Source organism: Castor canadensis, chromosome 11, assembly GCF_047511655.1.
Source record: "Castor canadensis chromosome 11, mCasCan1.hap1v2, whole genome shotgun sequence".
NCBI lineage: Eukaryota > Metazoa > Chordata > Mammalia > Rodentia > Castoridae > Castor > Castor canadensis.
The window spans coordinates 67,556,905-67,570,153 of NC_133396.1; the positions used below are offsets into that span (position 1 = coordinate 67,556,905).

At 38.6% G+C, this 13,249-nt stretch overlaps 1 protein-coding gene across 5 annotated transcripts in view; it reads left to right on the forward strand.

Moving 5' to 3' along the window:
• The window catches only part of Pld5 (phospholipase D family member 5), a 404,115-nt gene that overhangs the window by 65,632 nt on the left and 325,234 nt on the right, over nt 1-13,249 (forward strand). The window lies entirely within an intron of this gene.

Genomic DNA, 13,249 nt, shown 5'->3' on the forward strand with positions numbered 1-13,249 from the left:
CTAATTATTCTTTCTTCTCTTCATTAGTCTGAGAACATTCCTTTAGGGATTACCAAGGACTGGGCAGAGATGTAGAGTCCCCTGCCAGCACACTTTGAGCAAGGGCATCCACATGAATGTGAGGGCAGTGCTGTACAGCATTCAGGAAGAAAATAAGGAGAAGACCAGGAGTCAAGATCATTGAAATGTAATGGTACAGCCAGTGAGTGAAGGTAGAGACCTCCAAAGACAGTGAACTGCTCTTGGAATATGGGAAGTGGATGTAGTGTGGAGTTACTGCAAGCTGTTTGTATCCAGCCATCCTTTGGTTATGTTGATTAATTACTATTTTGAAGTTGGGAAGAATTATTCAATTATACATTAAAATAAGAGTTTATAATAATTAGTCAGCTCTTTTTAATGACAGACCCCAAAAGGGTCATATTTTCACAGGGAAGACATCCTAACCAACTATTTCATCTTCCTAGTGAGAATTTGGAAAGAGAACATTTGGGTTGATGCAGCAGCAAACAAACAAACAAGACAATAACAGTCTTTTATTGGAAGAAGGGAATCTGTAGATTAGATTTTCATTGAGTCCCTTCCAGGATGAAAGGAAACCAGTCAGTTCTCATGCAAATATGAGGAGATTTCTCACTTCCAAGAGGAAAGATTGTCTCTGTGTAAAACATTCTCCTTGACCTCATTAAAACCAGAAATATGTCAGGCTTGCTGGGTATTCCTTCCAAATAAGCCAGTGCAGCCAGGGCTCTGGCCTCTGCTTATGTTTTTGTTTTATTTATTAGTGTAAAGGAAATGCAAACAATTAAGTGTATCCTACATGATTACAAACAACTTTGAGTTATTTCAAAGCAAGGAAGTATGTGGATGTTCTGAAATAATATTTTACAGATATTAGGCTGCATGCTATATGATTTAAACACTTTAGCATTCCTCATCCTTGCTTTTAGGTAGAGACTTTAAAATTATCCCTTTTATATCGAGGTAGAGCATACAGAAGTGCTTTCTGAAGGACATAAAGCAGCAACTAATAAGGGGTGGGTACCACAGGAGCAAATGCAGACTGGCTGGGGGACAGGACCCCTACTCTTTGAAACACTTCATCATACTGTCTTCTAAGTTAAGGAGAGAGGAACCAGGCCTTGATGAGAACTTGGCAGTAAGTTGCAGAAACCTTCAGTGACCCATCCTCAACTGGTGCTTGCTGTTTTTCTTCCTTTGCTCTTCCTTCCCAATGTCACCTGTTTTAGTTTCTTGTCATTTGCATTTTGTATTCATCTGATTTTGTTGCAATAACAAAATACCTGAGGCAAAGCTAACTTTGTAAGGAAAGGGGGTTTGTTTAGCTCATAGTCTTGGAGGCTCAAAGGCATGACAGTGGCATCAGCTTGCCCTGGTGAGGACCCATGTTGGGTGGCAGAAGCACATGCAAGAGTGAGAGAACACATGGCCAGACAAGAAACCCAAGAGCTCTTCTGGGTCAGACTCATTCTTGTGATAACTAAGTCAGGGGTCCTATGAGAACTACCTTAATACCTTCTGAGAGTTTTCAATAACCTAAGAACCTCCACCCCACTTCCTAACATCACCATATTGAGAGCTAAACTTCCAACACATGAACCCTTGGAAGGTAAAGTGCATCCAATCCATAGTTCACACAACCAAGATTCATGCCTTGTGTTCCATCTGAAACATCTCCCTTAAGTAACTGTCTAACTGAGAGAGTCTAATGTGTCAGAAACAGGGCTTAAGTTTGCTCACACAAGGTTAATTTTCTGTGTTATCCCCTTATTAGTCGTGTGATTTGAACAGTGGTTTTTTTTTCTAAAGCTCTAATAGCTTTATCAGAAAAATGGGAAATATTATTCTTACCTCCATTAGATGACTGTGAGAGTTTCATTGAAATGTTTGGATAACATAGGATGTTTAATTCAGCTAGAGACCATGTCAGGGAAATAAATTAGAAGGAAGCTTTTGAAATTATCTCCATACAAAATGATAAGGGTTTAAATAAAATCATGGAGAGAAAATGAAAAAGAAATCAAATCAGAAGATGATGTAAAGGAAAAATTCACCTTCACTGGGCACTGATAGGAAGTGAAATGTAAAAAAGAAAATCAAAGGCTGGCATTTGAAGTAGGAAAAATGAGAAAAGGGACTGAGGGGGCCCGTCTTTGTCTGTTCAAGTTGTTCCAATAAAATACCTTACACTGGGTAGCTTATAAACCATACAGGTTTATTTCTTATGCTTTTAGAGTCAGAGAGTCCAAGCTCCAATACAGTTAGTGTCTAGTGAGGTCTCCCTCTGCTTCGTACACGAGAACTTTTAGCTGTGTCCTCACAGAGTAGAGGAGGCTAGCCAGCTCTGTGATCCTTTATGAAAGCACTAATCCCATTCATGATGGCAGGTCTCTCAGGATCTCCTTGCCTCCCATATGCCCCACCTTCTAGCACTATCACATTGAGGGTTTGGGTTCAATGTAAGAATTTTGGGGAAAAAACATTCAGATAATAGTTGTGCCTTATATATAATAGGTTTTATGTGTTATAGAATAATAAATAAAGGCATAAGTTAAGAGAGAAAAAATCTGAGGGTATACCTATGTCATATAGCTATATCATGTCTTATATACACAATATTATTTTATATATTGAACTGTGGGTGACAAGTCATAGGGTTCATCTCGTATATGTTATTACACATACATATTTCTATCTGTCTCTGTCTCTTTCTCTCTAACACACCTGACAATGCAAAAGACATTTCATTTCCACAAAATTCAATAAGGTGTTTTGAAGTGAGTGACAATGCAGAATGTTCTGAGGAGACGTTATTTGCTCAAGATATGAACTTTTGATTATGTTCCTGAATGTAGGTGGATCCAGAGGCTCAGAGGAGGTGACTCTGCACCTATACACTCATATATCCACAGTTATAGAAGTATGAAGGTGATGTGTAGAAATTATTAATGACTTCAGTACTATTCTGAAACATAACTTGCAGCCACATTGGTGAGATAAATGGGAAGATGCAAAGAAGAATGAGTGCATATAGAAGACCATCCTCCATTCCCTTCAAATGAATGCAGATGCACATGATATGAGTAATTTTATTAATAGGATGGATAAGCTATCTGTTGGCAAAAATGGAGTTGAATATGATGATTAGCTCTGAGTTACTTTTTATAGATGATGTCAAGTGTATTAAAAATTATAAATCATACCTGTCAACAATATAATGTGGATGAGTGTCTCTGTTTATTTTTCTGTGGTCTTTTGAGAAAGACCTACTCATGATGGGTGAAAGAAAGTACAAAAAAGAAAATATGCAAATAAGAGTTCGGTTCATGTTTTCATCCTATGGGGAAGCTTCATGGAAATTGGTGATCCACCATGTGCACTACACTGGCTCCATTAGGTGGTAAGACAGAAGAGCAACTATACATGTGGTGTTGAGAGAATGCCATTGAAGTAGTTGATGAATATGCCTAATGTTGATTGCAAAATCAGCATGATATATACAAGACCTAGAATAAAGAAATGAATTAGCTGTGCAGCATAGATGGATGAAGTCTCTGGAGAGATGCTGAGAAGATTCCAAGGGATGGGTTCATGCTGCAAACCTTGACTGTAGCACCAGATTCCTTCCTAAAATGTGAACACAACAATAGCATAAAATTCCTTAGGTACTCAGATTGAGCTTGTAGTACACTCAACTTTCCCTTCCCTTCCAATTTCTTGTTTAAACACTTTATTAAATCTCCCAGGTTACATCCTTGACCCCTAAGGACTTTGCTCTGGACTTCTGTTTGTTGGCTCTGAAATGAAACCCACTACCCAGAGTCATCCCTCTTGATGTGACCCTATTTTGGAAGGGAAAACATATCTATCTGGAGAAATTTGGGGTCTTAACTCTGCAGTTTGCTACATTTGTATTCATAGTTTGTGTTATAAAAGTACTTGGATTAATTCCCTCATTTATTTCATTACTGTGTTTATTTTTGTTTTATAAAACATAAATATTTTAAGAGATGATAAAATCTCTGACAGAAAAAAATTGAGGGATTGCCCTTGTATTTACTTAAATCTCACTTTTTAGCAATTTTTGCTTTTTTACATGGTTTTAATGTTTCAGATGGATTCTGTGACTGGTTAATCAGTTCATAGAAAACTGAGGGCCATTCAGCTTAAGTATGCTGTGAAAGCGTGGACAAATTCTATTGCATTATATTTCTATACCTAAGGCTTTCCTAATTTTTGTTCATTTGTCATGGAAATACTTTGCAAAACTGTGTTTATAACTTAAGTTTAATATCATTAAAGAAAAATGAATAGCCATTTATCCAATCTAGGACTTAGAAGAATTGCCTGTAAAATTTTTGTGCAAGTGAATGAACAAAGAACAGATTGCTTTTTAAGGTACTGAAAATTAAATGCCACATACAAATTGATTTCACTGGTTTTAAGATTATATATGTTTCTTCTCCCTTTCCTTCTTCATTTCTTTAGACTGTTGATTTACTTAACAAAGGCTTTTTAAATAAAAAAATTGATAGCATAAAAATGAAAAGTGTATAAATCACAAATGTACAACTCATACTTTTGCAAAACTAGCACAATCTCATGAAGAGCATGCAACTCAGAGAATAGAGCATCACTGGCTCCCTGAAGCCATCATGTGGTGACTCATGATCCTGATTTGTAGCCCCTAAATTGATCTCTGCTTATTTTAAACTTTACATACCCTTCTTCATTTTTGTTTTAAAAAAGAAGCAAATGGTCCCACTTATATGAAATGGCATATAAACTGCTATCTATGAATGGATAGACATGAGGAGTGTGCTCACTACACTACTGACAGTGGAATTTGGGGGGTGTATTAGAATTATCCTCTCAGTTTTACCCTTTATTTAAATAATGCTCCTCATGTCAATGAGTATGTGTCTGTCTTTCACAGAAGCACATAAACAATTTTTGCAAGGAATCATGATGTCGAGAGTAAGCCCTTGGAATGCTTTTGGATGGGACATCCTTTAAGTTTTCCAGAGTCTGAGGCTGTGCAACACTTTGTGCCCTCAGTGGGGAAGAGTTCTGGGGTTCCATCATAGGATCTCTGAACTGTCAGTAGAATTGGCAGGCAGATCCTTTCCTCTTGCCTTATATACTAAAGCTCAAGACTGAGCTATTAAAGTTTTGGAGGCAGTTGTAAATAGCAGAGATAAATTATAAATAGCAAAGACTAAAATATGTCATAAGTTCATTTCTGTATATCTTTGTAAGGACTCAGAAATAATTTCTTAGCCTTTTGAGGATTTTCATATGGAAATACAATTGATGCTTCAGCTTTGGCAGAGGACAAGTTATGAAGAGTGGCCATGTATGACTGTCAGCTCCCAGTGCAAGGTGGGTCCCCTACGTTGGATGGCCAACCATGTCCCCTGAGAAAAGGGCATCTGCTCAACTCCTATTCTCTCAAAGTTGTCTATTCTGATACTTTCTTTTTTCTTTTTCTTTCTTTTCTTTTTTGATTTATTGTTTTGGTTTGGTTTTTGGTGTTTTGAGATAGGATCTGGGTATGTAGCTGAGGCCAGCCTGGAACTCACCCTCTCTAGAACTGGGATTACAGGGTGTGCCAGAGTGCCTGCCAGGACATTTGAATTCCTGCTTTACCTTATGGATAGATGGAAAAGAACTGATATATAGCTGACAGAACTGAATAATGTAAACTGAGTAAACTAAGTGAACTTTTTAAAAAGTTGGGGGTTTTTCTGATTACCAAAGAGACACATGGCAATTATAGATGATTCATAGTGTGTTGAAAAGAAAAAGAAGAAAAGTGAGTTCATTTAGGGCTGATAACTCTTGGTTTCTAGCTTTTTTTATTCCATAACTACACATACATAATATATACACCACCCCAACACACAAAGCACATACGTGTGCACACGCAAAACATACTTGCATGCACACACACACAGGCACACGCACACATGCACACGCATTCACACCCACAAACAAAATGCACACATGCACACATATATGTGCACACACACACACACACACACACAATTTTTGCTAATGGCAGTGGGTTGTTTCTTAGCCTAGCAGGTTTCCTCAGCCTAATGCCATTAGCAAAGACTGCGTGTGTATTCTTCATTTTGCTTATCACTTTCAAATGATAGAATTATTGATACTATTATTTGATTAATAGACTGTGAACTCCCATGCATAGAAACCATGTTCCCTGTCAATCTTGATGATTAGAGCAGTACATTCATACTAACTATTTTTGAAAGTATAAGAAAAGAACATTATGATTTTTTTCACATAATTTATCATGGCTATCTTTCCATGCCAATAAATAGAAGTTTCCACCATCATTTTAGTGTACACTGATGTTTTCCCAATTTCCCTTCAAAATATTTTTTTTTGCAATAATGCTGATTGAGCATACATATTTCAGCAGTTGCCAAAACAGTTCTTGTAGTATTTTACTCAAACAATATCAAGGGAATAAATGACCTAATTTTCAAAAGTGTTAAGTAGAGTGGTGAACAAAACAGTGAGAGGAGGCAGGGAGAGAGAGAGGAAGTAGTGAGGTATTGTTTTTGCAAGAGCATAGTATTCCCTGTTTAGTGTGTGAACTGTCTTTATTCTGGGGGTTGAGATGAGGGCTGGGAAATTGAGGAAGGGAAACATATGTAAGTCCAGCGAGTTTGCATCTCAGATGCCCTGTAGCTGAAATCTCTGAGATTTTGAAGCTGGACCACCTTGAAGCACAGCCTCCCTTATTTGGTTTGATTCTTCCTTTGGTTCTGTTGGCCCTTCTAGCAGGTCAAATGTATAGACTTCTGTAAATGGCTGTTAGTCTATACCTGATCAGGTTTACAGTAGAATTAGCCTCATGCAAATAATGCTCATTTTTTAACCATAACTTGGCACTGTTGGTAGGTGATAGAACCTTTAAGAGGTAGATCTGAGTTTGAAGTCTTCTGGTCATTGGAGGCATCCCTTGAATGGTATAGCGAGACCAGCCCTTTGTCTTTCTCTTCTTTACATCACCAAGAAGTGAGGACTTTGCACTGCCATGTACTACCATTGGATATGCTGCCTCACTACAAGCCCAGAGCAACTTGGCCTGTCAGTCATTAACATCAGATGGGGCCAGTTGGATGTGGATTGTTTCCAGGCCTGAGACAAGCACTTCCCATGCATCCATGTGTCTCATGGATTTCCTCTTCTTCTGGATGAATGCTACAGGTCAGGGTTCCATGGAAGCCACATGTTGATGGCAAATTCATCATCAGCTTCAGTCTCTGAATGACCCTGTTGAGCAAAGCCCCTTCCTCCACATACACCTGCCTTGAACTCTACATGAGCAAAAAATAATCTTTGTTTCTATTTGAGCCATTCTGCATTTTGTTCTGTTTGTTAGAGCAGTGAGTTACCCTAATTTTTATCAAATTCCTACTAGGTTTTAGGCTCCATGCCAGATAATGAAGATATGGTGTGATCAAGGAAAATAAAGTTACTCCCTTTTACTTAAGTCCTCATAAGGGACATAAATAATAAGCATGGGAATAAATAAACCAGAATTTTACATCTGGAGATAAGTGCAATGAAGGAAATTAGCAAGGTGAGAAAGGGATCAATGTCACAGAGGGGCAGCTGGCTATAAACTGACTTTGAATGAAGTATTAGACTTTATTCCTAAATAGGAAGAACACATCCCAATAAAAGAAGGATGTAGAAAAATCACAGAAACCTGGGACCATACCCAGGTGCACCTTCTGAACCAGTTCTCATGGTTTCCATAAATGATAAGAAATTTCCAGAAAAGTCAAAAAAAGTTCCAAAGGTCATGTTGCTCTGATTAGCTGAATACTATCATTTAGATTAAGCAAAATGTGTGGATTTGGGAAAGTGCCCTTGAGTTTTATGAAGATCACAAAGGCAGAGATGTTTGTGCTTAGTGGCCCCAAATGACTTCATATTCATTTCTGTTCCTTTTGCCGCCATTAGTGATCAAAGGTAAATATCATTGAATAAAGGCCTCTAAGGGATTTCAGTAAAGTTTGAATGACCTCTTGTGAAGGAAGTGAAATGTTGAGAGAGGTAATTCTTTATTTCTTAATATTATTCAACATGTGGCCACATTAGGACTTTGTCTTTTCATTGAAATAATAAATTTACGTATATGACAAGTTCAAAACTTATTCTTGGATTTTTAAAAATCCAAGGCACAGAAATGTACTCAAGCTGACCTAAGTTAAAGAAAATATTATTATGAGCAACCAGGGCATCTTAAAGCCCTTAGCAGAAGGCACTGCCATGAGTCCTATGGTACTGAATCTGATGTGAAGAGGCTTCCACTAATCAGGTCTCTCTCTCTCTCTCTCTCTCTCTCTCTCTCTCTCTCTCTCTCTCTCTCTCTCTCTCTCTCTTTCTCTCTCCTCTCCTCTCCCTCTCTCATAACACCTCTGCTTCACAGTGTCTACTCCATTCTCCTATTTGTTTCTGAAAGCTCCTGCTTACAGCTTACTTACTCATTAATATATCAGTACATAAGACTGTTTCTCACTGGACACTACCCTGTGGTAACAAGACTTCAGTGACTGGGGTGTCTGCACCACCCTCCCAGATTCCTAGGAATGAGCATCAGAATGAACACCCATCCATTGCATGTTGTGGATCCTGACTCAATCAGTCATGTCTGGGAATGGAGCTCACTTGGCCAACTCCCACTTCACAGAGTGAAGCTAAGAACATGTTAGGAGTAGCTAAGAACAGACAACATCAGCACAAAGGTAAAGAATAATATACCTGTTGTCTTCCACCTGGGAACAATCATACACACACACACACACACACACACACACCTTTCCCAAGTACACTATTCAAAGCACACTTTCTTGGCCTACTCTGACAAATGCCTAAAAACCATGAATACTATAACCCCTACCCCAGCTGAAGATGGCCCTCAGAGGGTCATCATAGACCTAGTACATTTAGAGGAGAATTTGGAACAGAATTTAGAGCAAAATCCCTGACTCTGAGAGTCCAAACAGACTAGGCTCAAGCAACCCATCCCAAATGCCTGTTAAAGAGATGAGTAGTGGTGAAGGGCAGAGAAAGGAGATTTATTCAGTGCTGCTACATTGAGAAAACAAATAAAAGGGTTTGATGACCTCTAGTCCATCTCCAAGGGTCTCATAGTAACTTTGAAGTTTAATAGAAAAGGAAGACAAAAGAGGGAGCTGATGATCTTGGTCAGGGCAGTGGTCTGATGGGATCATTATCTCAGTTCTGGTTCTATAAGGAATTCTGGTGAAGCTGTTATTATTGTTGCTTAGGGGAAGTCTCTGCTTCTTATCCTAAAGATTAGTATCATCAATCCTGTCACCGCTGGAATCCAAAGTGACTATAGGAAGGAATAGTTCAGAGCAAAGGAGACAGATACAAAATGGAGGCAGAGATGTGAAGTTTTTATCCTGCTTTTATTTACTCACTGGACACTTGCAAGCTCAAGTGAAGAATCAGTGTTTTTAGGAAAAGCAGTTTCTAAGTATCTGTTATAGAATCTGCGTAAAATTCCTTGTTAGTTATATCCAAAGATATCTATGAGTTCTCCAAATGCTTGCACCTCTTTACTATTTGCCAAACTAATGGAATAAAGGATAACTTAAATCCCCCAAAGTGCCAAGAAATTGGAGGAGGAAAAAGAAGAACATTTTCTTCTTTTTTTGAAAAATATTTGTCAGTATGTGATAGTTACACAGAGGGTTTCATTGAGAATTTCCATATATACATGTTTTATAACCCAGTGATTCATTACCTCCATTATTCTCTCTCTTACCCCATTCCCCAAAAGTGCAATTTTAAAATGAATGAAAGAGGTAATGCTCCACCATGATAGCACCACTTATGGCTTAACGTGTCCAGAGCTTGTTCAGCAGCACAGAGACAGTGTGGACCCCAGACTTGAATCTCAGCAATGCCATTCACTTAGTGTGTGACCTTGTACAAGTTAACTAGCTTCTCTTTGCACCAATTTCTTCATAAACATTGTAACTTCAAAGGGTGAAATGAGAATTGAATGACTTAATGTTTGTGAAGCATTTAGAATATTTGTGAAGCTGATACATGGTGAGTCCTTACATAGATGTTTGTAAACTAAACGCTTACAGAATGGAGATAGGAGGAAAAATGACAAAGGTGAGTGAATCATAGCATCAATTTTCTGAGCCACTTCCTTGGCAAGAAATTTGTGCCATGGTCCTAAAATTTTAACTGCTGCAGATTCTGTCCACAGGGAAGACCATACAAAATGATTGTCCCGAGCATCCTTCTTTGACAACTCTGAGAGGGGAATGGGGAAGATTTCACCATGTATGAGGATGCCCTAAGTCATTATTTGTTCTCAGGCCTGTGGACTGACCACAAAGCTATGGAACTCTGCTCCATCGTTCAGCATAAAGCAAATAAATGTTTGGTCTTCGTTCCTGGTTCCTGGGACAAGATTCTATGGATCTTGAGATTTCCTGAGTGGTAGGAGTGTCATCTGAGTTTATGGAGTTCATGCTAAAGAGGTGACTCAAATCAGCCTACATAGTGTTAGGATGTGACTGTTCACCAGAAAGACTAAACATTATATTACAAAGCTAGGATTTGTCAGTCTCCACCCTTCACCACCCCCATGCGCACCTGGTTCCCTGGGAAGAAGAATGGGGCTAGGAATGGAGTTCAGTCACCCACGGCCATTTATTTATATGTATATACTGAACCTCCATCAGCCACTGTGACCAAGGAAGCTGAGGGAGCTCACAGTTAGTGAGCACATGGATGTGCTGGGAGGGTTGTGGTTCAGGAGAGGCCTGGGAGCTTGCACCCATCCTTCACCCCTTGTCCTGCATATCTCTTCTATTTGGCTATTCCTGAGTCACATCCTTTACAATAAAACTGTAATTGTAAGTATACTGCTTTCCTGACTTGTCTGAGTCATTCTAGAGAATATTGAAGGCTGGGGGAGGGAAGTCACGGGAGTCGGTGATGGGTGTTGAACTGGGCAGAAGCACAGGTTGTCAGAGGACCTCATTTCAGGCTGGTAGCTACAGTTTTGTGGGTTGTGCCCTTATTCTGTGGGGTTTGCAATAACTCTGTCAAGATAGTGCTAGAGTAGCAGGACTTTGTCTTTCACTTGCTGGGGTTTGAACTCATTGTAGTGTATCGGAATTGAACTGGGTGCCCTGGCTCTAAGGAAGCATTGGCAAGTCCATGTTGTAATGATGGTTTGAAATCATTGGAAAAATGACACAATGTCTTGTTCGAGGCAAGACTCAAATTTATCTCCAGCCATGGAATGTGGCCTTGCTGGTCAATTGATAGGTACTATGGAGAGGCATGAATGTGGCTACAAATATAATGCCATAACTATCCAATTAATTTACATTTAACCATGTGTGTGACTTATGCCACAACTGATCTGTGCCCCGAAAAGAATTTTGAAGCAGTAGAGATCTTACATCTGCTACTTCTTCATGAGGATGCTTAGATCCCAGTAGGTCAAGTAGCTAATTTCAGGCCCCACATGACTTCTGACAAAGGGATTCAACTTTCAGGACTCGGGGATTAGTGCCTAGACTCCCCATTCTGCCTTGTTTTGTGTAACCAAACGACGGTTTGACCTCATAATCTGAGGAGGCTTCTTTTCTTTGTTTTTTTTAAATCCCTAGATTCAGTTTTAGAAAGTTTCTTAGAACAGTTAGTGACTGTAATAGAAATATTCGGCCATGTGGTGGTAGGTAGCAATGATGCAATCACCACATGATCCAAATTATGAAACATTTTTCTTCTCAAAAGTTGAACATTAAGACAACAACAAGATGCATTGCTAATCAGGAATTAAAATAAATGACACTTGAGCTCCCCCAAAAATGGGCCTATTCTAAAAACTAAGATCAATAAGCATCAAATCTTTTTATAATTGGCTTGCATTTATAGGCTGATTGTCTTCAGTCTTATTCTATTTTCTTGGTTTTCTTTTGGGTTAAAGCTTTTTCTGTCTGCACTTTAGCTATTGTGTTTAATAATTAACATAGTTTCATTATAAGGATTTTTTTATTTTTAAAAAGTGAATCTTTAAGTAGAAGAATCAGAAGAATAATTACATATTAAAACAGTTGCTAATGGAGCTCTTGCTATGAAATGATCTTACCAGTTAAACATTTATGACCAGAACCTGGGTTCTGGAAGCATCAAGATGGAAATTACAATTATGAATGGATTTTTTAACACAGCAAAATAATGGGCATGATTGTCTGTGTTTTAAAGCAGAGTGAGAGCCATTCGGATAGTTAATGGATGGAAAACAAGACCTGAGGAAAAAATTTAAAGCAAACAGGACAATTTTGCTTAGAGAATGGAAAAGCACAGAGCGATGGAATATGTGTTGAGTGTGAGAAGGATTGTTGTAATTACTGAGAAGTTTACATTACACCTGCATGTCTGCAGGCATGAGCAAAAAGAGAAGGTGGAACTTTAACCATTGGGGATATTAATAAGATATAAGGATACTTTTCTGGTGGAAAGCTACCAGGTGCTCTAATACGTTTCAAGAGTTGTCAGGCAAAAACATTTTTTGAGGGTCCACTGTGTGCAAATCATTGTACTTGTGAATGGAGTGTTCTTTCCTTCTCTCTTACTTCTTAAAAATAGGACACAGCTGCACCTTTCCAAATAGTTTTCCAGGACAGAGTGGTAGTGGATGATTTCTTGAGATGACTTCAATCTTATGCTTCCCTTGTCAAGGGTAGAAAACAACTAAAAGCAAACAAGTTGAATCTCATTATTTGCAGCAGTAGCGTTCTATAATATGACCAGAAATGCTGATTAGTAGGGCTGGAGAAGTGGCTTAAGTGGTAAGAGCACCTGTTTAGCAAGCATGAGGCCCTGAGTTCAAACTCCAGTGCCAGCAAACAAATAAATAAAGTCTTATTTCTTAAAAAAGAAATGCTGATTAGTGAATCCTGACCCACTACTACTTTGGGAAATGTAGGGTCAGCTTCCTGCAAGCCTCTGCACATAGCATGTTCTTCAATCCACCAACACATAACCTTATTTTATGTGTGTTTCTGTTTAAAGACACCATATGTATAAATATTCTTGATCCACTGAAACTGAACTCACAGCCAATGGCCCTCTGTCTCATGCCTGAATGAAGCTCACACATGCATTTTCTCTATAAGACACA